The sequence below is a fragment of the Heloderma suspectum genome, chromosome 1, assembly GCF_057233095.1.
Source record: "Heloderma suspectum isolate Gila_16-S chromosome 1, 16-S_ref, whole genome shotgun sequence".
In the NCBI taxonomy this organism is placed as follows: Eukaryota; Metazoa; Chordata; class Lepidosauria; order Squamata; family Helodermatidae; genus Heloderma; species Heloderma suspectum.
In genome coordinates this window covers 73,576,067-73,602,221 of record NC_139458.1, presented here as the reverse complement: position 1 = coordinate 73,602,221, position 26,155 = coordinate 73,576,067, and the positions used below count along the sequence as shown (strand labels likewise).

Sequence of the window (26,155 nt, the reverse complement as noted above, 5' to 3'; positions counted from 1 at the left end):
TATGTACACACACACACACACACACACTCATCCATCCATCTGCGAGCTCAGGATAACCTTTCATGCCTCTGATGAAGTGGTCTCTAGCCCACTAAAGTTTATCCCATAAGGAATTTGTTAGCCTTTAAAAGGTGCCCAAAGACTTTTTGTTGTTTTCAGTAATGGACACTGTCACATTAGGAGCCTGCTACAAGAAGCACCCCATCCAAAGGTTAACTACCTATGTTTCAACATTTGATAAAGTACAAGAAAACCCCTCTCTTCATAGATTGGAAGCAACCAAGGTTACATAATGAAGAAGTGGCAGAGATATCTTTTATAACATAAGAACAGGGTTGTTGTATCAATGATCAGATTTAAAAGAGGCACCTGCTGCTTCCTAGTTACCTACATCATTTTGGGTTCTTCTAGTCAAGCATTTTATCCTACAATCACCTTACCTCACTCACATACTTTTATGGGGGTTTCAGATGATGACTTATTCCACATGTAATCCTCCTATATTCCCCCTCCCCGCGCTTCTTCTCCTGGTTTTTCTTATAGCTTGTATAGCTCTGTTTTTCTACTTTCCACTTGGCTCCATGCACACAATCAAATATCAACAGCCATGAAAAGCTAAGTATTCTCTCCACATGACAAACTAGACCAAAAATTAAGTAAAATGGTTTTGCACTTCAAATCACTAACTGCCAACGTAATAAAAATCTGAAAATTAAGTTCCCACATTTGAAGCTTTGCAAGTACACTTTCATTTGAATTCCTATTTTGAATACTGCAGCTTTGTTAAAATTCAATTTTTTTTTAATTTAAATTTCAACAATAACTACAGCATCTCTGTGCTGAAGCATTATAAACACAATTAGCAGCTTATGTATTGTATTAATTATTGCAGCAAATTATTAATATTTAGGACTAACAACGACTGTTGATATTTACTTTCCATCTCATTAAAAAAACACAGTCTTGTCCAGTAATTACAAGTATTGCTTCTTCAAAGATCTGGGCACTTCACCCACAATCCTGCACACCTAACTCCATGCTGACTGTGGCCCTTGTCTTCCAGAAAGTGATCTTGATTATATTTTTCATGTGTACAGAGAGGTAAACAGAAATTTATTAATTTCACAGTTAAATGCTGGAATGCCAGCAGGCTGTGCTGAGCAAGATAAAAAGGGAGAAGCAGGGCCAGTCCACCAGCCCTGAAGACCACCACCTCCATGAAGGTTCGTCTTCCCTCAGCTGTCATCTCTAGCAGCCATTCCAGCAGGCTGTGATGAGAGAGTAGGAAGTGGGGCCATTCCACCAGCCTTGCTGAAGACCTCTTCCTCCCTCAACTGTCACCACCAACAGCCATTCCAGCAAGGCTATATCGAGGGAGATGAGACCAAGAGTAGAGCCATTCCACCAGACCTCCTAGATTAATTAATTTTCCTCTCTTCCCTCCCTATTCCTTTTTCCTTGTGTGTCATGTCTTTTAGATTTTATGCGAGCAGGGACTGTCTTCTTTTTTGATTATTTATAAGCAGCTCTGGGAGCCTTCTAGGCCCAGGATAAAAAAAAAACCTCTAATAAATAAGGTTGTTTTTGAAAAAAAAACTTTTATCTCTAGGCAGATATAATTGTGAAGTACAAAATACAAATGGACTGCATGACCAAAGGTTTTGATTATGTTTCTAGGAAGTTTAAAGGAAGGCTTTAGTGAAATACAAACTAGTATGCTTTCACAGAGCAACCAGTTAGTATGTACTCTTGTTCAGGAAATGCATGAATTACAAAATTAGAAACTTCATTTAAAACCACTGGCCTTTTTTCTTGGTGATATGGATTGCCTTGATTTAATTCATCCACTGTGATAAATATACAAATAACTTGAAAATGCAGTAACATACAGCATCCCAAAGTGGCGCGCCCAAGCCTCTGAGTATCGGGGTAGTGATGTATGGGAATATAAGGATGAACACATTAAGACAATACTGCAGTACCTGCCCATAAAACAGCACAGATAAACAGAAAGCAACAACCACCTAGACATCAAGACAATGCACTCAAGTGAAGCATGGAGCTGGGGGATGCCGGGTGAAAGGAAAAACAGTTGTATCTCTATCCTCCTTCATCAAAAATTACCTTCATGGCTCAGAGTTAAAAAAAAAAAAAACACATGCGCTGTAGCCAGGTTACCCCAGTTGGTGCCGAAGCACTCTACTGGGACGTACACAGCTGTACATTTCCTGCCAATCTCACCTATCATCCATCACCCACATGCAAGGCAGACTGTCATCAAGTTCATTCTTTAGGAACTCTGAGGCCTGAAGCCTGTGGAGTTTGCAGCAAGTCCTTACTATCTCTTTTCTTCAGAGATTATGCAATCACCCCTATGGAGGCATAAATTCTTCTCTCTTCCTCATTCCCTACCAGTCTATGAAAAGATCAGGTTAAAAGAGATAGGCCACTAAGACTGCAATCCTCTACCCACTTACTTAGGAGTAGATATGTACAGGATTGCACTGTAAGTGTGTAAGAAGTGTCTCTTGGTCCAGCTCTTCCTCTTTCCAGGACTAATGAACTTATTAGATTGGATATATCCTTATTTTCAGATTTTAATAAAGCCCAGAGTGCAGAAGATAAAGATTTCTGCACTAGATTCACAGCTCATTGCCACCACCCCACTTTCAACATTCCAGCAAAGTAATACATTTTATTTGATCAGGCTCTTAAGAACAGAGTGCACATCTGAACCATAAACTCAAGAGCTTACACACTCCAAGGCCTCTCTTTAGGCATATCACCAGCTCCTCGGTGACTCCATTTCTGGACCCTCCTCTGAGGCTGCACACTGCAAGGGAAAGTCAGTACCAGTGGGCAAGCTATTGCCAGTGGAAGCTTGTTTGCCATTACTGATCTCACTGAGGACTCGGGGTTCCTGGAGGAATTTTAAAAATCCAGTTGTAGTGATTAACCTGCCCCCCTCCAAATGTTGCAGACTATAACTCACACTGCTAGTTGGGGCTATGAGAGTTGTAGCCCAAAACATCTGGAAGGCCACCCACCCCCTAAAGCATGGATAGATCTTGTTTGGTTTTGGCAGAAATGACATCAGATTTTAGAACTTTTGCACACTCACGCTAACTCACAAGTTCACTTTCAACATCACTCCCAATTCCATAATACATTACAGAAGAAGAGAAACTGCATAGTCCCTGTATCCCTCAGCCTCACCTTGCTATGTACAGTGGTCTAAAATCAATTAAACTCAGTAATTCCAAAGTCAGTACTTGGCAAAAACAAAAGTTACCCACACATTCAGCATCTGAGGCCCTCCTCCAGGTGCCTCCTCTGAGGAAGACAGCAACAAGGGAGAGGGCTTTCTCAGTGGTGGCCCCTTAATTATGGAACAATGTCCCTGATGAGGCCTATCTGGCACCAACATTGTTATCTTTTTGGCTCCAGGCCTGCTTCTCTCAGGCATTTGGCAGCATGATTTTTTAAATCAGTTCTTGGATTGGTCTTATGGTTGATCGTTTAAAATCCTTTTAGATATATGTTGTCTGTGTGTTGTCTGTTTATATGTTTTATGTAAATGGTTTTATACCTTGTATAATGTATTTCAATGGTTTTTCATTTTTGTAAACCATACAGAGAGCTTCGGCTATGGGCCAGTATAGAAATGTAATAAATAATAATTATGTGCACACATGGAAAACTGTGTAGAATCTGGCAATACATTCAGCCAATGCATGAAATCAAGAACCAAAACAAAAGAAGACATGGAATGAAACACATCTATCAGAAAGTTAGTAATGTACAAAACACATCTCCTGTTCGTGCAGGGAGAAAAATTATCCTGCCTGTAAAACATCTGAATTTACTTTCACTCTTAATAATAAATGTAATAATAAAAGTCAAGAAACAGATTTCTGCTGAAAGCTGTCCAGCTCAGAGCCAAAATGCATGCACACCTCCAGGATGCAACTTTGTCAAGTACAAGGACCAATTGTGATCCTCTAGTTAATACCAAAGCTCTCATTGATTTCTACAGGAACTAGAACAGCTCAGATGATGTCACCAACTACAACTATGACCATACGCCCTAAGTCACTATGACTGTGATTACACATTTCTTTCAACATTACTGCCACTTCTGCAATCCACAAGGCACTGGAGCAAGATGAGCTCAGGTTTCTGGGATCCAGAAGTCACCTGAGTTTTAAACACCACCTTGATTCTTTTCACATCCCTTGTCTCATTCTCTTAAAAATTTCTGAGTACAAGTAAATCCACTCACTTGGGGGAAAACTATCAATAGCAACATTCTACAGGTTTGCTGCTGATGGGCCAAAGCAACCACAAAATTTGTGTAGTAAACCATGATTTTAAGGAAAAAATGCCCCTTCTACAAGCCATACCTGCATAAAGCATTGAAGATCTAGAAACGTGAACGCAAGAACTATAAATATAACCTTAATTCTTTGGAAGTGTAAGAAATAAAGGACTCTTCTGGTTCCCCTCCACCCAATCTAGTAAATCAGACTTGAGGCTCATATGTACCCGTGTAAAAAAGTAAGGGAACAGTGTTCTGGTCTTACGATGATGTAAAATCTGTACCAGGAGTTCCAAGGTGACGGGGGGGGGGGGAGGTGGAGAGAAGAGTGTCTTGTCGCTCGAAACTGAAGTCATCCAGTAACCAGAGGCAAGAGAAGGCGGGGGGGGGGGGCTGAAAGACAGTATTGCACACCTTCTACCTTCCCTCCGACACAAAGCACAGCTTATACATTCCCACCCCGTTATTTCTATTAACCAGACTAAAGGACCACAGGATTAAAGTGAATTATCTGCACGGGGGGGGGGGGCACACACTGAGGTTGAAATCGCGAAGGGTTTTACAAGATAATGTCATCGGATGACCAAAGGCGAAGGCGATTCAAATTATCTCTTTCCCGCTTTCCTCTCATCAGCAGCTTCCCGTCTTACCAAGGCAATAGGCATGCTAGCTAGAATACTCTGTATGTCGCTCATTTCCCGGTTCTGAAGGGAGGAGACCTCCTTTCCGCGGCCGCCCATTAGCACTGCCGAAATGCGTAGCTGCACAAACAACGCAACGCACGCATTATTCAGGCGTGTTAAAGAAACAGGAAAGCCCACAAAAAAGTTCGCCCAAGCCCTAATTCATCCAATCGTCCCCAGTCCTCTCTCTGCAAAAACCTTCCAGGACTGCAAACAAACCGTCTCCACATGCTGCGGTTTCTTTTCGGGTTGAGCAGGAACCCAACGTTGCAAAACAAAACAAAACAGACACAGAGGGCCTCTGGACCCTGCAGGCGCTCTCGATTTTAAACTTACCTCCTTGTTCCCACGCGTCAGAGAAAAGCAAGGTTAGTCCCCATCGCTTTTCTTTGCTTTAGTTCCCTTTTAGCCCCAATCCACACACGCGCACACACACTCACACAAACACCAGAGAGCAACCACCAAAGCCTGAACCAATTTCCAAAGGCCACCTGGAAAGCAGGAAGTTTTCTTGCAATGTCGAATATCGCGTGCGCTTGTCAGCCTGCTCGGTTTCCTTTCTGCGCACGGGAAGAAAAAAAAAGTCCTGCGGTGTACCTGGCCAGGATCGAAAGCCTCGACTATTCTCCTTTTCCCCCAGCCGCACGTTGCAGTATCAGGATTGCAAGTCTCTGAGTCACCGATTTGAGATCACCAAGCTTGGGGAACAGAACAGAGCGGGTGGAGAGAAGAACCCCGAGCTACGAAGGCAGCAGCAACTGCAGCAGCACAGGAGGCTGGCTTCCCCCCCACCCTCCTCCTTTTGCGAACGAAGAGATTGCACAACTCTCAGGCAAGGAAATTAGGAGCAGCCTCCTGCACACACAAAAAAAGCACGCATCTGCTCTGCCATAGAAGAAGTCCAACCAGCTCTTCCTCTTCATCAGCACAACTGCTGCTGCTCAGGCTCCCCCGCCCTACAGCAGGCCTAAGTCCCGCCCATTTCCTGTTGCCATATAAGGCGAAGAAAGTTTTCCTCCCCCCCCCGCTTTTAGTAACCATCCTGTAACGAAACGCTCCGAGCGAACGAGTGTATGTATCTGTGCGCCCGCGCGGTGTCCGCCCATCCAAAATGTTTGGTTGGCTGGAGGTCCCGGTTGCTCTGGTGCGCATTAGCATCTCGATCAAGCGACAAGGTCAGGGGGAACAGGCTGATCACGTTACTGGAAACACTCTTTTGCCAGGAATAGTGCTGACTTTCTTTTCCCCGCTTGCAGAGACTTTTACTTTGGTCTCTCGTTTTTATAGGCTTGAGCCAGTAAATCATGCGGATGCACCAAGACGCATTGTGCAAAAAAGAAAAAGAGCAGAACATTACTTCATTGGGGCGGGGGGGGGGGGAGGAAATGGCCACCGGCCGGCCCCAGATTTAGTTAACCGGACAAATTGCTCGGCTACATCCTGGAGGGATGGGTGCAGCCTGATCCTTGTCACGCAATTGCTACTTAGTTCGACAGAGCTTACTCCCAACAAGTAACTGCGCGCAGGGTTGCCTCAGGCATTCCATGGGAGTAAATAGCGCTAAACACAGCATGGCTTACTTCCGACACACACACACACACGCAAGATTGGGCTTGTCAGTCTTGCACACAATTATACACTCGCCGATTTGCACACATGGCCTCTGAAATCACCTTGTCTCGGAAGTGCCACGCCATTTACTGATTTTTAAAAAAATTACACACCAACTTGGAAAAATACTTGTTAAAAAAAACTAGAACGGAGTCAGGACCAGTGATCTGGAGTTAAAAGAATACAGAGTTAGATTCGAGCGTAAGGCCTTTTCGCTGCTTTGCCATGACTCATCGCTTGTTCTTGTGCAACAGCTTCGGCTCCTTTATGCGAGTGTATGAAAGAAGGCTATTGATAACCACTACATTAGACTGCTTTGAGCTCTGTACCGTAAGACTGGTTTCCTCTTGCCACCTCCCACTAAGACATCTGCATCTCTCTCCCTGTCCCCAGTTTGTATCCTACACAGCACACTGGAGATCACTGCAAGAGTCTTCTTTTATTGCAGCATGAAAGGAACATGCATTGTAAATGCGTGCAAGAGGAAGAAATGGTGCTATGGCAGAAATTTACAGGAAGGAATCAACGCAAGTGTGCTGGTTTCTGCCAAAAAAAAAGAGCACCTCATAACAGCTGGGCAGGAGTTCTCTCATGTACTATCTTGCAGCAGCTGCATTCACCACATTCCTCATGCTGCGAAGTGCCAAACGTGAGAGCCCAGCACATGGCTGCATGTAGTCAGGAAGTTTGGGAAACTATTTTAAAGAAATTACGCACTGAGAAATTTAACTTCTGCAGCTACAATACATTGTACGAACTGGGAGAGTTTAGAGTGGCTTTGAATGGGACTGTACCATGGTGAAAGATATATAAAGAGCTATCAGAACAGTCTACCACAATCCACCAGTGGATCACTAGCCAATTTCTGGTGGATTGCCTAGTGCCTGGTGACTGGCTATGTGGAGAATGCTTGGCTATGTGGAGTTTGGATCCAGCAAGCCACTTTTTATGTGTTGTTGTTGTTGTTGTTCAGTCGTTCAGTCGTGTCCGACTCTTTGTGACCCCATGGACCATAGCACGCCAGGCCTTCCTGTCCTGCGCTCTCTCCCGGAGCGTGCTCAAGTTCATATTCATTGCATCGGTGATGCTATCTAGCCATCTCATCCTCTGCCGTCCCCTTCTCCTTTTGCCTTCAGTCTTTCCCAGCATCAGGGTCTTTTCCAGAGAGCTTTCTCTTCGCATTAGGTGGCCAAAATATTTGAGCTTCAGCTTCAGTATGTGTCCTTCCAATGAGCACTCAGGGTTGATTTCCTTTAGGATGGACTGATTTGACCTCCTTGCAGTCCAGGGGACTCGTAAGAGTCTTCTCCAGCACCACAGTTCGAAAGCATCAATTCTTCGGCGCTCAGCCTTCCTTATAGTCCAGCTCTCACAGCCATACGTTACTACTGGGAAAACCATAGCTTTGATTAGACGGACCTTTGTCGGCAAGGTGACATCTCTGCTTCTGACTATGCTGTCTAGGTTGGCCATAGCTTTCCTCCCAAGGAGCAAGCGTCTTTTAATTTCATGGCTACAGTCACCGTCTGCGGTGATCTTGGAGCCCAAGGAAGTAAAATCTGTCACTGCTTCCATTTCTTCCCCTTCTATATGCCAGGAAGTGATGGGGCCAGATGCCATGATCTTCGTTTTTTTAATGTTGAGTTTCAAACCAGCTTTTGCACTCTCCTCTTTCACCCTCAACAAGAGGCTCTTGAGATCCTCTTCGCTTTCTGCCATTAGGGTGGTATCGTCTGCATATCGGAGGTTGTTGATAATTCTCCCAGCAATCTTAATTCCGACCTCTGATTCATCCAACCCAGCGGCGTTTCTCATGATGTACTCTGCATATAAGTTAAAAAAGCAGGGTGACAATATGCAGCCTTGTCGTACTCCTTTCCCAATTTTGAACCACTCGGTTGTTCCATGTCTGGTTCTTACTGTTGCTTCTTGACCCTCTTACAGGTTTCTCAGGAGACAGGTAAGGTGGTCTGGTACTCCCATCTCTTTAAGAATTTGCCACAGTTTGTTGTGATCCACATAATCAAAGGCTTTAGCGTAGTCAATGAAGCGGAAATAGACGTTTTTCTGGAATTCTCTTGCTTTCTCCATGATGCAGCGAATGTTGGCGATTTGATCTCTAGTTCCTCTGCCTCTTCGAAACCCAGCTTGTACTTCCGGTAGTTCTCGGTTCGCATACTGCTGAAGCCTAGCTTGTAGGATTTTGAGCATCACCTTGCTGCCATGTGAAATAAGCGCAATGGTGCGGTAGTTTGAACACTCTTTGGCGTTGCCCTTCTTTGGAATTGGAATGTAAACTCACCTTTTCCAGTCTTGTGGCCACTGTTGAGTGTTCCAAATTTGTTGGCATATTGAATGCAGCACTTTAACAGCATCATCTTTTCGGATTTTAAATAGCTCAGCTGGAATGCTGTCATCTCCAGTAGCTTTGTTGTTAGTAATGCTTCCTAAGGCCCACTTGACTTCACTCTCGAGGATGTCTGGCTCAAGTTCAGTGACCGCACTATCATGGCTATCAGGGAAATTAAGATCTTTCCTGTATAGTTCTTCTGTGTATTCTTTCCACCTCTTCTTAATCTCATCTGCATGTTAGGTCCCTGCCTTCTTTGTCCTTTATCATGCCCATCTTTGCACAAAACGTTCCCTTGAGATCTCCGATTTTCTTGAAGAGATCTCTAGTCTTTCCCATTCTGTTGTTTTCCTCGATTTCTTTGCATTGTTCATTTAAGAAGGCCTTCTTGTCTCTCCTTGCTATTCTCTGGAACTCTGCATTCAGTTGGGTATATCTTCCCCTTTCTCCCTTGCTTTTCGCTTCCCTTCTTTCCTCAGCTACTTGTAAAGCCTCATCAGACAACCACTTGGCTTTCTTGCATTTCTTTTTCTTTGGGATGGATTTCGTTGCTGCCTCCGGAACAATGTTACGGACCTCCGTCCATAGTTCCTCAGGCACTCTGTCTATCAGGTGTAATCCCTGAAATCTATTCGTCACCTCCACTGTATATTCATAAGGGATATGATTTAGGTCATACCTGAATGGTTTAGTGGCTTTCTCTACGTTCTTCAATTTAAGCTGAAATTTTGCAACAAGAAGCTCATGATCTGAGCCACAGTCAGCTCCAGGTCTTGTTTTTACTGACTGTATTGAGCTTCTCCATCTTTGGCTGCAAAGGACATAATCAATCTGATTTCGATACTGACCATCTGATGATGTCCATGTGTAGAGTCGCCTCTTGTGCTGTTGGAAAAGAGTGTTTGCTATGATCAGCGTGTTCTCTTGGCAAAACTCTATTAGCTTTTGTCCTGCTTCATTTTGTACACCAAGGCCATGCCTGCCTGTTATCCCAGTGATTTCTTGACTTCCTACTTTAGCATTCCAATCCCCTATGATGAAGAGGACATCTTTTTTTGGTGTTAGTTCTAGAAGGTGTTGTAGGTCTTCATAGAACCGATCAACCTCAGCTTCTTCGGCCTCAGTGGTTGGGGCATAGACTTGAATTACTGTGATGTTGAATGGTTTGCCTTGGATTCGTACTGAGATCATTCTATCATTTTTAAGATTGTACCCCAGTACTGCTTTTCCCACCCTTTTGTTGACTATGAGTGCTACTCCATTTCTTCTAAGGGATTCTTGCCCACAATAGTAGATATGATGGTCACCTGAATTAAATTCGCCCATGCCTGTCCATTTTAGTTCACTGATTCCCAAGATGTCGATGTTCAATCTTGCCATCTCATGTTTGACCACCTCCAGCTTACCTTGATTCATTGATCTGACATTCCAGGTTCCTAAACAATATTGTTCTTTACAGCATTGGACTTTCTTTTCACCACCAGACAGATCCACAGCTGAGTGTCCTTTCGGCTTTGGCCCAGCCGCTTCACTCTTTCTGGTGCTACTTGGAAATACCCTCTGCTCTTCCCCAGTAGTATATTGGACACCTTCCGACCTGAGGGGCTCATCTTCCGGCGTCATATCTTTTAGCCTTGTGATACATTCCATGGGGTTTTCTTGGCAAGAATACTGGAGTGGGTTGCCATTTCCTTCTCCAGTGGACCACATTTTGTCAGAACTCTCTGCCATGACCTGTCCGTCTTGGGTGGCCCTGCACGGCATAGCTTATGGCTTCACTGAGTTACGCAAGCCCCTTCGCCACAACAAGGCAGTGATCCATGAAGGGGACTTTTTATGTACTGAAGCTTTATTTTAAATAGTGTTAGACTGTGCTTTTTGCATTTGTTGGCCTTTCCCCCCTCTGCACTCATAAACCTGCCAAATGACTATCTGATGCATCTGATGAAGTCTACTAAAGCTTAAGCCATAAGAAATGTGTTAATCTTTCAGGCTACATTCTGATACCCGTTTACCTCAGAGTAAGCCCATGAATGCAATGGGACTTTAAACAATTTCTTCCTGCCTTCCCCCCCCCAAGGAACTCAAAGTGTCTTACATGATCCTCCTCTCCATGTCTACTTCTGAAAAGAGGTGCATAGGATTGCACTGTAAGACTCTTCGCTGTTTCTGCTGCAACAGGACTTTTCTACATGAGGCTTTTAACCTGCCACTTCACTGAGGCTTCTGCTTCCAGATTCTTTGTGGGATTAAAATCGGCTCCTTTGCACGTGTTTTTTCCACAGGGTTTCCTTCTCTGCCTTTCTATACGTTCTATTTCACAACCACTAGGAGGCACTGTTGGTATAGCAGAATTGTGCAAATACACAGTGTTTCATGCTGCCTTTCACAGAAATACCAGACTTTCCCCACTAGAAAAAAAAGTGATAATGGCTGCAAAGGCCATAGGGGATGACTACATCATGTAAAGCACCTGCAAACTACCGTGAATGAGGAATCACGAGTGCACAATAAATACCTCATATAGAAAGGCTCTATAGCATGACCACCCCTCTGGAAGCTGTTAAGCAAGAGTGCATACTCAGGATCACTGAACATAAATTAGTTATGCCATAATTGTTTTAGAGATCCTGAGTTTGCACTCTTGCTTTGTAAATTATAAGTAGATTAAACCTATTCTAGTAAAAAAAGATCATTGAAGGCTGGTCAGCCCACACCAAATCTAACTCAGTACTGTCTTCTCTGCAGTTGTTCTCCAGGCAGAGGCATTTGCCAGCTCTGTAATCCCAGATCCTCTAACTGGAGATAATACTGAACATGACATGAGGCATTACACATATGAAGCATGTCCTATGGTTTTTTTCTTGAAACACATATGAACATACACACACACACACACACACACACACACTTAGGGAATAGCCACAAATATTTACAGAGTTCTTCATTAGTTCTTCATTATGCTTGCCACCCCGTAGCTGCATGTAATCCATGCCCACAGCATAAAATAAGTAAAACAGGGAAATCTTCAGCCCATACAGTTAAGCATTTGTATATAAGTGTTTGTTGGACCAGAGCCACTGTATACAACCTCCTAGTAAGTGAAATAAAAGTCTAGCAGCAGCACATAATCCAAACCAACTAAAATCCCAGGTGCCTGAAAAAGATGCCATGGCTTTGGCAAGTATATCAGAGCCAAGTGTGCAGTGAAAAATGGAAGTAGAAGATCACACTCAGCATTTTTCTACATTAATTTAAAGGGAGTCCAAGTGTTAAAAATGGCATGCCTTTAGAGAAAGAAGCCACATTGGCAATTACTTCCTAGAAGAAAAGCAGGTTTCTAGATCTACCATAATTCACAGTATCACTTCTAAAGGAACCTGTGGCAAGCATTTTTTTCCTACTTTCACTCATGCAAAAGAGTCAAGCCTGAACCTATGCAAACAGGATCTACAGAACAAGGCTCAAGAAAGCACAGACAGCCTTCTTAGGTTAATGTTAGAGTAATTACAAGCACTTTAAATATGAGCTTTTCTGCTAGGATTTATTTTTCTATTTTCAATGCGGAAAAACAAAGGCAGGCTTGATAACTAACGCATTCTCACACTGTGGGAAAGTAATATAGAGGAAGTGGTGCTGGTGAGAGATTTCAGAGACAAATGGCTGCAGGTTCCATTTAAAGTAATTTTTCATGTATTTCTATTACGTGGGAGCCAATTCCACATTTTTCATTGTGGAAATGTGGAAATACACAAGAGAGCCAGTCGGTTAGGAGTGCAGATTTTAACATTATGGCTACTTCTTACAAGATGCAAGCATATGCCTAACCCTCTCTAAGAACACGTGTACACACTGCTGCTTCACTCAAAAATCACCCTTACCTACTATTTTCCAAACCCTGTCTGTGATTATATGCTTGGAATTCAGAGGGGGCTGCTTCCAGAAGGTACTGAAGTTGTAAGCAGGGGATAAGAAGACCATAAGAAGAACCATGCTGGATCAGACCAAGGGTCCATCTAGTCCAGCATTCTGTTCACACGGTGGCCAACCAGCTGTCGGCCGGGAACACTCAAGCTGGGCATGAGCACAACAGCAGCCTCTCTCCCACGTTCCCCAGCAACTGGTGTACATAGGCTCACTGCCTCTGGTACTGAAGGTAGCACATAGCCATCAAGACTAGTAGCCATTGATAGCCTTTTCCTTCAGGAATTTGTCCAACCCCCTTTTAAAGCCATCCAAATTGATGGCGATCACTACATCCTATGGTAGCAAGTTCCAAAGTTTAACTATGTGCTGTGTGAAGAATTACTTCCATTTATCTGTCCTGAATCTCCCACCAATCAGCTTCATAGGATGACCCCGGGTTCTAGTATTTTGAGAGAAGGGAAAAATGTCTCCCTATCCACATTCTCCACACCACTCATAATTTTGTACACCTTTATCATGTCTCCCCTTACCCTCCTTTTTTCCAAACTAAACAATCCCAGCTGTTGTAACCTTCCCTTATAGGGGACATGCTCCAGCCGCTTGATCATTTTAGTTTCCCTTTTCTGTCCTTTTTCCAGCTCTACAATATCTTTTTTTAGGTGTGGTGACCAGAACTGGGCACAGTATTCCAAGCGTGGCCGCACCATAGATTCGTATAGGGGCAGTATGGTATTGGCAGTTTTCTCAATTCCTTTTTAAATTATGCCTAACATGGAGTTTGTCTTTTTTCCAGCGGCCACACACTGGGTTGACATCTTCACTGAGCTGTCCACCACAACCCCAAGATCTCTTTCCTGGATGAGTTAATCATACACACACTTTGCTATTTCTCCACTCAAAATTGTTCCTTCTTGAAGCTCCTTCTCCTAGCTAAATGGGGGCTGGGTATGGGGCTATTAGGATTCAGTACCATTCACTAGGGAGTAAAATATAGTGATCTCTGTGCAAACCCAAGTATAGGTTCTCTGCCTGCATAGATACATATTTGGGAGCATTCTAGTCCTAGCCATAGAGTTCAGGTTGTCTTCCCCCTCCCTTTGAAGTTGAGAATGCCCCCAAAGATGGCTGAATGAGGCACTAAATCTATAGATGGGACTGCACAGAGCTCATGCTTACATGCTCTGAGAAGCACCTTGCCACTCAGGTCTCTTTTGACCACTTCAATAGCAGCAGGCAAAAACTACTTTTAAAAATGCAGTATTAAGGACAATCTACATTCCGTAGGATACTAAAAATGGATGTTATTGTGTGTCTTTTCTCCTTCCTTGCCAGCCCATTTGATTAGAGGTGTGATAATTCTGAATAGCAATCAACCTGCTGCAGAATTTATTGCAGGCTGCAGTTGTGTAACATGTTGCAGTTCTTGCTGTCACTTTCAACTCTGCAGTTCTTAAATATTGTGCTACAGCAGAGGTGGGCAAGCTTTGGCCCTCAGCCTAATTTAATGCCATCCTCAACCTAATTTTAAAAGCACTCTTCTGCAAATGATTACTTCAGATCTCTGGCAAGAGTGATCTCTACCTCCCCAGGCAACCTGCTGGGTGGGGAGGGAGACAGAAGGTGGGGGGGAGGCATGGCCCTGTCCACTTTTGACACCGCCCACTGTCAGCAAAAGTCTATCGTGAGTGCTAGTAGACTTGCAGCCCAATGTTATACATGTTTATTCAGAAGCTAAGTCATACTGAGTTACTCCCAAGCAAGCAAGCATACAATTTGGTGTAGCTCACAGTCATTTTGGGTTTCCATTTTCATGCAATAAAGTGTTTTTTGTAGAAAAAAGTCTATGTTGTCATACAGATTATCACATCCATAAAAATTTTCAGGAACTAGAGCTTGTGATTTGATCACACTGGTAGACTTTCACAACATGAACAATTAAGGGCATCTCACAGTGACTTTTTCACCTAAAAGATACTCCACAAGTTCACCTTTGAAAGATTCTCCTTGTAAAGCTCTGTATGAAAACCAAAAGCCTGCAATCAAAAAAATTCCTGGTTACTTCAAATTAATTAACTACTCTACCTCACATATTTTTGTCCTAGCTGCCCCCTTTGTGTTGTCAGACCACAATGCTATGGTAACAGGAGAAACTGCATCTGGAAGAATTCTCTGTTCCTCCCAACTCTGGAAGACACAGAAGCCCTTTCCTGACAATATAAATACATATTTTGTGTTTAAATCAGAGTATGGTAAGTTGAGGCCAAGAATAACCTGGAGTGTGTCACAAAAACTTGAAACTCCAGGTTTCAGATAAAAAAGTAACAGCGACATTTCAACTGCCAAAGTCTTCAGGCCAGTCTTGATAAAGTTTCACTGAAATACCTACATTAAAAAGTCACTTTGGAATAGGTCACTATGTCCTGCCAATTTATTAGCTCCCCAAAATAGACATGTTGAGTAACTAATCATGTGTAAGCAACAACATATGACTGTTGACTCCAATACTACTAAGTTGTTCACAATGCTCTCCAAAGCAGAGCATCGTCCAAATAAATTGTGCCATGTCCAAATTGTCCCTAGAGAAACACAATGTGTGGTGGTGGTGGTTTTTTTGTTTTTATATGACCATGAAAACTGGGGCCTTGAGAGCAAGCAATCATCTGACAGGGTTAAAGCTAAGCAGATCAGTGTCTGAACTGCAGTGCCATATAAGCTGCTCAGTGGCTTCAAATGTTATAGACAAGAGCTGCTGCAGGCACAGTCTTCGTCCACAGTTATTAATTAGTGGCTAAATACATGTGACAAGCAAATGCTAGTAAGTGAACACCAACACTGTTTTTGTTTTTGAGAGAGAGAAGCCCCTTCAGAGGAGGAGAATTTTAGAGTGGAGAAGCAGATAGGGAGAAAGTTTAAGCATCTTCCTGCTGCCACTGGTCTGTTCCAGATCACACACCCCCCCCCCCAGACACACACACACCCTGCTCAAGTGCAACAGCAAATATAGCAAAAAAAGGGTAAATTTGCCCATGGGGCTAAAACCTATGGGGGAGCATTTGGAGCAGATAAATGGTTTTTAGGGGGGAAATTAGCAACACAAGAAACAAAGGGGTGCAGCAACAAACACAAGGAAGCAAAAAGAGAGGCAGAGAGCCTGGTACTGGGGAAAAAAATCTCTTTCCTTAAGTGGCTTCTCTCTCTCACTTTAAATGGCACTGGGGCTCTCTTACAGACATTTATGTCTACTTTGCATATAGCGCCTTCACTGGTGGTGTTTGTTTGGAATGTCTGAAAAGGCTCTTGCACATACAGGAAAGTCTGTGGAATACAGGGTATTCAGCTTTCCTATCCAAGATATTTTCTGGACATCATCATCACCACCAGGCAACTGAAGAAAGAAGCTTAATAGGCAGCTGGCAGTGCATGTTTGTAATGTCCAATGCTGTTCTGAGCTTCCCAAATGAGCAGGATACGAGTATAACAGACCAACAACTGTGAAATCTTCCAGTTTTTATTAAAGTCAGCGTGTGTGTGTTAGGAAAAGACAATACTTTCCAACTTATAAGTCCATGTTTCTTTTTATTTCAATACTTAAGGGCGCAAGCCTATGCATGTTTACATAGAAAAATGTCCTACAACCAGGGGTGTAGTGAGACAATTTTCATTGGGTGGGCAGAGACAAAAATGGGGGTGGGGGAAGGGCTGGGGCAGCAGTCACTATAAAAGAGGTTCCTGGAGAAAGAAGTTATCATAGGTAATGACAAAAATAAACCCCAATTTTATGCGTTTCAATTAGGAACTATGACTTGTGAAGTTTACAAAAAAGCAAATAATTTAAAATACAATATTTTCCACATGCAAAATAGTGTAAACTAAGTAACAGTGACTAGGAAGTAAATGTATATTGTGCAAGTCATCCTACCATTATGATCTGAACCGTTAATGAAGTCTAATGCATGTGATTTCTCTGCAAACTTGCGGAGGAACTGTTTACGTGGAATTCCTTCAAAAATGTTACTTTCAAAAGCCAAGATTACGAATCATAGAATCATAGAATAGTAGGGTTGGAAGGGGCCTATAAGAACATCGAGTCCAATCCCCTGCTCAATGCAGGAATCCAAGTCAGAGCATCCCTGACAGATGGCTGTCCAGCCTCGTCTTGAACGCCTCCAGTGTGGGAGAGCCCACCACCTCCCTAGGTAATTGGTTCCATTGTCGTATTGCTCTAACAGTCAGGAAGTTTTTCCTGATGTTCAGCCCAAATCTGGCTTCCTGTAACTTGAGCCCATTATTCCGTGTCCTGCACTGAATATTGCTTTTCTCTGATGAAGCACTGAACAGCTGTATGGTGCCAACACATGTATCAAAGTTGAAAATGAATTTTCACACACAGCTGTAGATGTACCAAAGGTGAGTCCTGCAGCATATGAAGTGTAGACGCATGGAAAGGCTTCCTTGTACAGGTACAATGTTTTAGTAAGCTCATGAAGTGTTGGGGTTTTGCAGGACTCTTGTACTTCCTCAGTAGGTGGGTTTGAAGTTCCTCAATTTCTGGAGCGCATCTGGAAAGTTCACACAGTGGTGTAAGCTCGCTTGGGTCAAGAAAGTTATCTGTGTTTATATTCTTTAGTGTTTATACAGCAGCTGGAATGTGCATATTCCTTTCCCAAAACTGAGCTGCCATTTCACCTTTCACTGGATCAATTGCATTGAAATATATTCTCTTAAAAGTCTCATCATTTGTGGAATGGTTCTTGTTCACAGCCTGGACAATGCTGCCTTCGTACATCAGCATATTTTGTAGGCAAGAGCTAGATTTACAAACCGTCTTTGGCATTGGTCTTATTTCATTTGCATGATCTGACTGGTCTCCTTCATCTATAGTCTTCAGTCTTGCTTCTTCAAGAATGCTTTGAAAACTGCCATCATTTTGCAGTGATGTAATTTCTTCTGAAACTGCTGCCATGACATCAAGAGCTTGGGAAATATCCACTGAAAATGACTGCAAAATACCATTTGCTGGCTGAATCAATTTTTAACAGTTTAACAATTTTAATTTCATTTTTAGTTTTAAAAAAGGAACAGCCCACATGATCATTCCATATAGTCCTGTATTCTGTTGCCACCGGTGCAAGTACAACACATGCACCAATGTGCTTCTGTGGAAAGACCCTGTAAGGTGGAATTTGTCAGGAATACACATTCTGGCTGTTACTAGGCCTCAACTGCCCCATAACTGTGAGTTCAGTTCTCCTGGGGCAGCTGCTTCCCAGAACGAACTACCCTGGTCTCCTTTGCCATGCCAGGAAAGAAGTTAAGAAGTTTCACTTTAAAGATTAATTTAATACCTATAAACATCACTTTTCATAAGGAAATGCTTGACAGCATGTCACATAGGAACTATACGACTCTCTGAACGACATGTGCTAGAATTAACCGTACAAGCACACAAAGCTCAGTGAAGGCAGAAGAATGACAAAGTTGGGAAGTCAGATTTCAAAGCAGGAGGGAGAAAGACAGGGCTGCTGAGTGAAGTTTTCTTTCTTTCTCAGGCAAATTAAACGTTTTGTCTCCCACTCTGGTTCTTTCTTCATGTTAAGCTGATGAGAATACTCCCCCATTTTAATTTTTGCGCCTGTTGCTTCTTTTCTCTCCTTTATATCTGCTGTATCCATGGCTTGGCTTGACAGCTGGTGGAAATCAGAAAACTCTAGCGATTGTGACCCCTAATGCAGGGGATACCACCCACCTGACAAGATGAGCAAAGGGCTGGATGCGCCTGATCTCATCTGATCTCAGAAGCTAAGCAGGGTCAGCCCTGGTTAGTACTTGGATGAAAGACTGCCTGGGAATCAGGCTTCCCGCGTTGAGCTGGGGGTTGGACTCAATGGTCTTGTAGGCCCCTTCCAACCCTATGATTCTATGTTTTTAAGCTGCTCCTGTGTGCATCTGCCAAAAGGACAGGTGGTGGTTCTATCCCAAAGATGTTTACACAGCTGAAGCCTAGGCAGTGGTTGATTTTCTCTCTGTGGCTAGGACAACTCTGAAGGACCAGCCCTAAAATTGGGTGTGAGCTGGCGTTTCTTGCTTGACTGCGCCAGGTGACTTTGGTCCGGTTACCAATTCTTAGCCTAACCGACCTCACATGGTTGTTAAGATAAAATGGAGAGGGTCATTTTTTCTTAACAAAGATAAAATGTTAAGATAAAATGGAGAGGAGGATCACTTTATCTTACAAGGCTCCTTGGAGGAAAAGGCGGAATATACATGTAATAAATAAACTGACCTGTATACTACGCTCTACTAAGGCCTTCCTCCAGGAGCCTCCCCCTGAGGGAGGCTTGGAGGGTGGCAACAAGGGAGAGGGACTTTGTGCTGGTGGATCCCCATTTATGGAATAATCTCCCTGACGAGGCCCACCTGGCACCAATATTGTCATCTTTTCAGCACCAGGTTAAAACTGCCCTCTTTTCTCAGGCATTTGGCAGCATATAATGAGTCTCTTGATTGTCTCTGGCTGATTGTTTTAGATATATGTTGTTGTTGTGTGTGTTGTTTCATGTCACTATGTGAATGGTTTTGATATTTTATATAATGTATTTTAATGGTTTTAATTTTTGTGAACTGCCCAGAGAGCTTTGTCTATGGGGCGGTACAGAAATATAATAAATGAAATCTCTTTTCTACAGAAAGGCCCAGGGCTGGCCAGCTAACACTGCTTCTGATGGTTCAACCAGCAAATCTCACACACCCTATTTTGGTAGTATATAAGTTTGCATGAGAAAAGTTAAATGTGTATTATAATGATCATTTCCACAGTTTGGTGGAGGTCTAAAACTGTTGCAACGAAGGCTCTAGCCACATTATACTCTTCAAAACCATTTTGAAATGGAACCAGCTTGAAAGGATATATTTTTCAATTTTTTTTTAACTAACTAGGGAAGAAATCCCCCCCCCCCCCGCCCCGGACACGCACACACAATATTCCAGCTCCCTTGCCTGGACTAAGTTAGGAAGGTTCACATTAGACTTCCTGGGCCTTGGGAAACCAGCTCACTCACCTCTCTGCTTCTCAGGTCCTGCCCTGGACTAGGCTAGGCTGCTGCACAGTGTAGGCCCCAAAGCTTCAGCTCACCCACCAGATGCTCTAGCAACACCCACCAGCTACAGAAGCTGGCTGAATACGACGGGAGGGAGAGATGCTCTGGAGTGCATAACAATACTGTTCTTCCAACCTTTCCTTCCTCCATTTGCAAAGTGCCATCCATCAGGATTTGTGTTCACTTCACTTCTGAATGGGCCAAATTAATTCCAATCTCTCATCTTTTCATTTCCTGCTGTCTTTCTGTAATAATGTTCCAGTTTGTTTTTCTGCCCCAACTTTGGGCGCATGGATTAATCTTATTTCTTTGAACATACATATTCGTACTTCATTTTACAGTTACTTACATGTAATTCTCATTGTACTGTGTTGTAACTAAAGTCCATCTGATATTGATAAGACACCAAATATTTGCTGTGTTTGTATTCCCTTGGTAACTTTGTCCTGCCACCTCTTTTTGGATGCTTAAACTGTAAAAGCCCTACTGAAGTTTTAAGTTACTGCAATGCTAGAAATGTGGGGACTGAAGGAAATTTTCATTTGGGGCACAGAATTATCATGGGAGGGCAATTATCATTTGGGAGGCAATGCCCTCATTTGCCCCCCCCCAGTCACTACACCCCTGCCTACAACTCCCAGCATTCCCCAGCCAGCCATGCTTTTTTATGTCTAAACATGCATATAAGATTGCGCACTAAATTATTTTAATACTACTTCTTAATTATTTTAATAGGAAAAGAAAAAAGGACAACAGCTTGGAGTTTTTTATACCCAGCAGATATAGTATGTATACAAAATGTTCATTCAATTTACAATTTAAGATGTGGCCACCGTCTACTTAACTACTGCAATGCACTTTGCCATTCATGGCCCTGCTTTTGAAAACCATTCTAAAACCAACTACTTCTAAACTTGACCACTCAGTAGTTAGCTGGTGATCATCAGAGATAACAACAAAGAGTCTTGCGGCACCTAGCAAACTTATTATAGCATAAGTCCGCTACATCAGATGCATGGAGTATAATTGGAATTTCAGGCATATTTACAGTTCACCCCCAGTGGGGTGGGGGAATTGTAAACAGTGATTCTGACCTATGTACAATCTTCCTACACGCATCCCCCCATGTGAAATGTATATATACCCAAAATTCTCAATAACAGACAAGTTAATGCCATAATAAATTTATTAGCTTTTAAGGTGCCACAAGACTCTTTGCTGTTTTTGCTGCAATAGCTACCCCACTGGAAATTGTCAGAAATGGTATTACATCATTGCTGTAAAAACTCTGTTGGCTTCCAGGTAATTTCTTTGGTATAATGCAAAGCCAATGTTTAAAACCCTAAAACAACCTCCCCCAACGTCTGGTACCCTCCAGATTTTTGGATTACAACTTCCAGAATTCCTGACCAGTGCCCATTCTGGGTGGAGCTGGTGGGAGTTGAAGCCCAAAGTATCTGTAGGGCACCAAGTTGCAGAAGGCTGCCTTAAAAGGTTTGGGTCCATGATATCTAGAGGAAATGGCTGTGTCCATATGGACCTTCTTTTCTACACACAGGACCTCTGGGAGAAGCCCCTGCTTCATGTGCCTCAGGCTCCGGAAATCAAGAGGGTCATTACAAGGAGTAGGACTCACCCTGCAGCTCACCCTCTCTATGGAACTCCTTGACCTTTAGGAGACTGCCTGTGGCATGTTTTATTTCATCTGACTTTTACCTAGTATGCTGCTGTGTTCAATGAGTTTTAATTTTTGGCTTGTTGTTTTTAATGGGTTTTTATTTTGCTAGACAGTTTAACCTGTGTTTGAAGTATTTCATGTGAATCCTCTTGAGAACTCCTTGGAGGCACATAAGCAGGATATATGTTAACTAAACAAATAACCATTACCCAAGAAGTGGGGGAGCAACTTGGTGAAGGAGAAACAAAACTAAACTCCATGTCCTTTATGTTGTAGTTTTGTATTTAGTGACTCAGGAAGTTTAACACGGAAGTGAGATTATGTCCTGTAGAAGCAAAGATAATAATCCACTAAGAACTGGATTTTGAAATTCATACCACCCCATAGAAAACAGTTCTGTTCATTTTTTGCTGATTTTTGGAAGCAGGCCACAATACTGGTACAAGTCCCACCTGTTGCACAAGTGGAATTATTTGGGAATATGAGCCTTAGGCTGATTGAACAATCTTATTCTGCAAGTGCAGCAAGGCAATTCAGGCTACGCTCTTAAACTCTGGGAAATTTGTGTCACAGGAAAACCCATGGTTTCTGAAACTATTCAGATGCCAGAATAATTAACACATCCCTATGTTCTTCTCCTGCTCAAATCCCACCATTCAGGCATATCCCACCATTCAGGCAATGAACTGCAGGACTTTAATCAACCTGCTGCAGGGACTGGATTATTTGGTGAGTCAACTCAGCTGCATGTCAGTTCTTGGGCAGATATCTAGCTTTACATTCTGGTCCAGAACTTATTTAAAATGGATTCACACCTCCTTTTCCAACCAGCATTAATTTATATCCACATTAACCTCAGCCAAATTCACACTGCCCCCTCAAAAGAGTTCAAATGACTGTTCTTTCTCTTTGCTTTGTTCTCAGTAGAGAAGGAAAATAGTGGCTAATATTTTCTTCTGTTAAGCAAGCAGCAAATACATGTTGCAGATATATGCATGTAACAAAACCTTGACTTTATTTTTTTTATGAAAAGCAGCCTTTGGAGGTTATAAGAGAGCTTTTCTTAAAAAAAGGGGGGGTTACATACTTTAGTTCCCTCCCCTGGCAAAGGCAAAGTACAGGCTGAAGGGGCAGGATTGCAGCTTGAGATCGATAGGAACACCTAATTACTTTGAATGAGTTCAAATCTCCAGGGCCAGATGAACTGCACCCTAGAGTAATAAAGGAACTGGCAGAAGAACTCTCAGAACCACTGTCTATCCTCTTTGAGAAATCATGGAGCACAGGTGAAGTGCCAGATGACTGGAGGAGGGCTAATGTTGTCCCTATCTTCAAAGAGGGTAAAAAGGAGGAACCTGGGAAATACAGACCAGTCAGTCTGACATCAATCCCTGGGAAAATTCTGGAGCAGATGATAAAGCAATCCATCTGGAAGCACCTTGAAAGCAATGCAGTGATTACTCAAAGCCAACATGGATTTGTCAAGAACAAATCCTGCCAGACTAATCTGATCTCATTTTTGGATCAAGTAACCTCCCTTGTGGACTGTGGGAATGCTGTATACATAATATACCTCAACTTCAGCAAAGCTTTCGACAAAGTGCCCCATGATATCCTGATGAGCAAACTAGCTCAAAGTGGGCTAGATGAAACAACGACCCGGTGGATCCACAGTTGGCTGCAGAATTGGACTCAAAGAGTGCTTATCAATGGGACCTTCTCAAACTGGGGAGAGGTCACGAGCGGGGTACCGCAGGGCTCAGTCCTGGGCCCAGTGCTCTTCAACATTTTTATGAATGACTTGGAGGAAGAGGTGCAGGGAACGCTGATCAAATTTGCAGATGACACAAAATTGGGCAGGATAGCTAATACTTTGGAAGACAGAAACAAAATTCAAAGTGAACTTGATAGACTGGAGCGCTGGGCAGAAAACAACAGAATGACATTTAATAGGGATAAATGCCAAGTTTTGCACCTAGGAAAAAGAAATCAAATGCACGGTTACAAGATGGGGGATGCGTGGCTCAACAACACTACAAGTGAGAAGGATCTTGGAAATGTTGTCGATCACAAGCTGAATATGAGTCAACAATGTGATGTGGCTGCAAAAAAGGCCAATGCTATTTTGGGCTGCATTAATAGAAGCATAGCCTCCAAATCCCGGGAAGTACTAGTTCCCCCCTACTCAGCACTGGTTAGTCCTCATCTGGATTACTGTGTCCAGTTCTGGGCACCACACTTGAAGAAGGATGCAGTCAAACTGGAGAGGGTTCAGAGGAGGGTAACAAAGATGATCAGGGGACTGGAAACAAAGCCCTATGAAGAGAGACTGAAAGAACTGGGCATGTTTAGCCTTGCGAAGAGAAGACTGAGGGGAGATATGATAGCGCTCTTCAAGTACTTGAAAGGTTGTCATAGAGAAGAAGGCCAGGATCTCTTCTCGATCATCCCAGAGTGCAGGACACGGAATAATGGGCTCCAGTGACAGGAAGCCAGATTCCGGCTGAACATCAGGAAAAACTTCCTGACTGTTAGAGCAATATGACAATTGACCCAATTACCTGGGGAGGTGGTGGGCTCCCCCACACTGGATGCATTCAAGATGAGGCTGGACAGCCATCTGTCAGGGATGCTCTGACTTGGATTCCTGCATTGAGCAGGGGGTTGGACTTGATGGCCTTTTAGGCCCCTTCCAACCCTACTATTCTATGATTCTAAGACTGGTGGGGGATGTTACCTAGGAAGTCAGAAGTAATTACTTGAGAATTCCCCATACTGTCCTTTTTTAACTATTCTAGGGGAAACAACAGTAAACGACTGATGATTCTTACAGTATTATTTCAACACTTGATCTATTCCTAGTCCCAAGCAAACCCTACAAAGGTAGACGCACATCCAAAGTACTTCCAGTGGTAAACCAACAGTATACGAACAGTACAAATCTTAAATCCCATAGATTACAACATTGTTTATTTAAAAACAAAATGTAGCTACTCATAGGTTAAAGGGTTGAATGTGATTACTGACCTGGAGATTAAGGATCCATAAAACTCAGAATACTGTAGGATATGATACTTTCCCCATCATTTTTGTGATTTATTTAAAATTAACCTTTTAAACTGAGGGCTCAAACCACTTAATTATCAGAAACTAAACTACAGATTATTTTGGTAAAATGTGCATTTTCCCTAATCTGCAACCAACCACTCACTTTGGGCTACTAAATACTACTTTTTACTTGCCATATCTCATCACTAAAGCCAACTTAAGACACAAAAGCAAATGCAGGCAGGCCAACTGAAGTATTTTTTGTGGGCTAGTAAATTCCAGCAAAAGTACACCAAAGCATTCTTCCATTGAAATTTCCATAACCGAGGAATAGCTCTAAGTGTCAGAACAGGAAATAAAATATTGAAAATATTTACACTTTGCCTTTCCTGAGTTCAAGGTGGTTCACAACAAGAAAAAACATTAATTGCAGTGAGTTACATCCAACATCACGCAAGCCTTGTTCTCTTCCCCTTTGCAGAATCCCATGAACCCCCCAGATCTGCTTTAGAGTGTCCCCTAACATTTGGAGCAGATTTGGGGGTGCGTGGGGGGCTGCAGTGGGTAGGAGACATTCGTTCCGCCATCAGTTTCGGTTCCACTTGCGAACACCCAGCATTGGATCCAACCCTGTAACACCAAAAGTCACAAATCCAAACAAAACAGCAGACCAAGAAAATATAATTTACACAGAAGCAATGAAATTTTAAAAGCATAACGTTTAAAAGCATGAGAAGCCTCCAATGGAGCAACCTAGGCCAGTGGTAAGTCAGGCCTTTCCAAACAGAAAGAAAGTAAGGAGGGAGCAACACAGATCTTCCTAGAAAGCCTTTCCAAGGGCTGGACATGGGGCAACAGAGAAGACCCTTCCTTGTATTTTTAAACATTTTAACACATATTTAAAACCCTTAAAATAACACCCATATTAAGTTCCCTTCCCATTATGTCCCACCTCTTCCAGGTTATGGGGGTCTATTCAGGGTGCTGTGTCCAAGGGCCCACAAAATCCTGGAGCCAATGAGGTCTCTGTGTAATATCAATTCATATCTATGATTTTTCTAGGCCTGCAGAAAGGAGAATTGTAAAAAGAGTTTTTAAAGGTTCTTAAATTGCATTTTCAGCAAAGGACTAAATATTAGCTTACCTTGACAACTGGCATTTTAAGAGATTTCACAGCACAACCAGCCCTTTATTTATCAGCAAGTGTAAATGGGTCAGCATGTGCTGATGTTGACAGGTATTTGGGTCACTGCCCTCAGCCTGAACTGCACCTGCTTGGTGATGCCTTCAAACAGTGGCAAGATTCAATTCCCAAACTCACTTTGAACAAAAGTAAAATGTACTGCTGTATAAACTGGACACTGAATGAGAAATTTAAACTTGCTCTCCAAAATGCTCCAACATAAATGCCCCCCCCCCCGCCCCCATCACCGTTATTTCTTT

At 42.9% G+C, this 26,155-nt stretch overlaps 1 protein-coding gene across 4 annotated transcripts in view; it reads right to left on the bottom strand.

Moving 5' to 3' along the window:
* Nucleotides 1-5,952, bottom strand: part of MIDEAS (mitotic deacetylase associated SANT domain protein) — a 65,594-nt gene extending 59,642 nt beyond the window's left edge. For 2 of the 4 annotated variants that reach the window (XM_084846999.1, XM_084847027.1), the window contains exon 1: nt 5,599-5,952. The gene's annotated coding sequence lies outside the window, so the exon portion shown is untranslated. Of the gene's footprint in view, nt 1-5,337 lie in introns of all 4 variants that reach the window. The other 2 variants (XM_084847009.1, XM_084847017.1) reach the window with 2 other exon arrangements.
* Nucleotides 5,953-26,155: the final 20,203 nt, after the last annotated feature.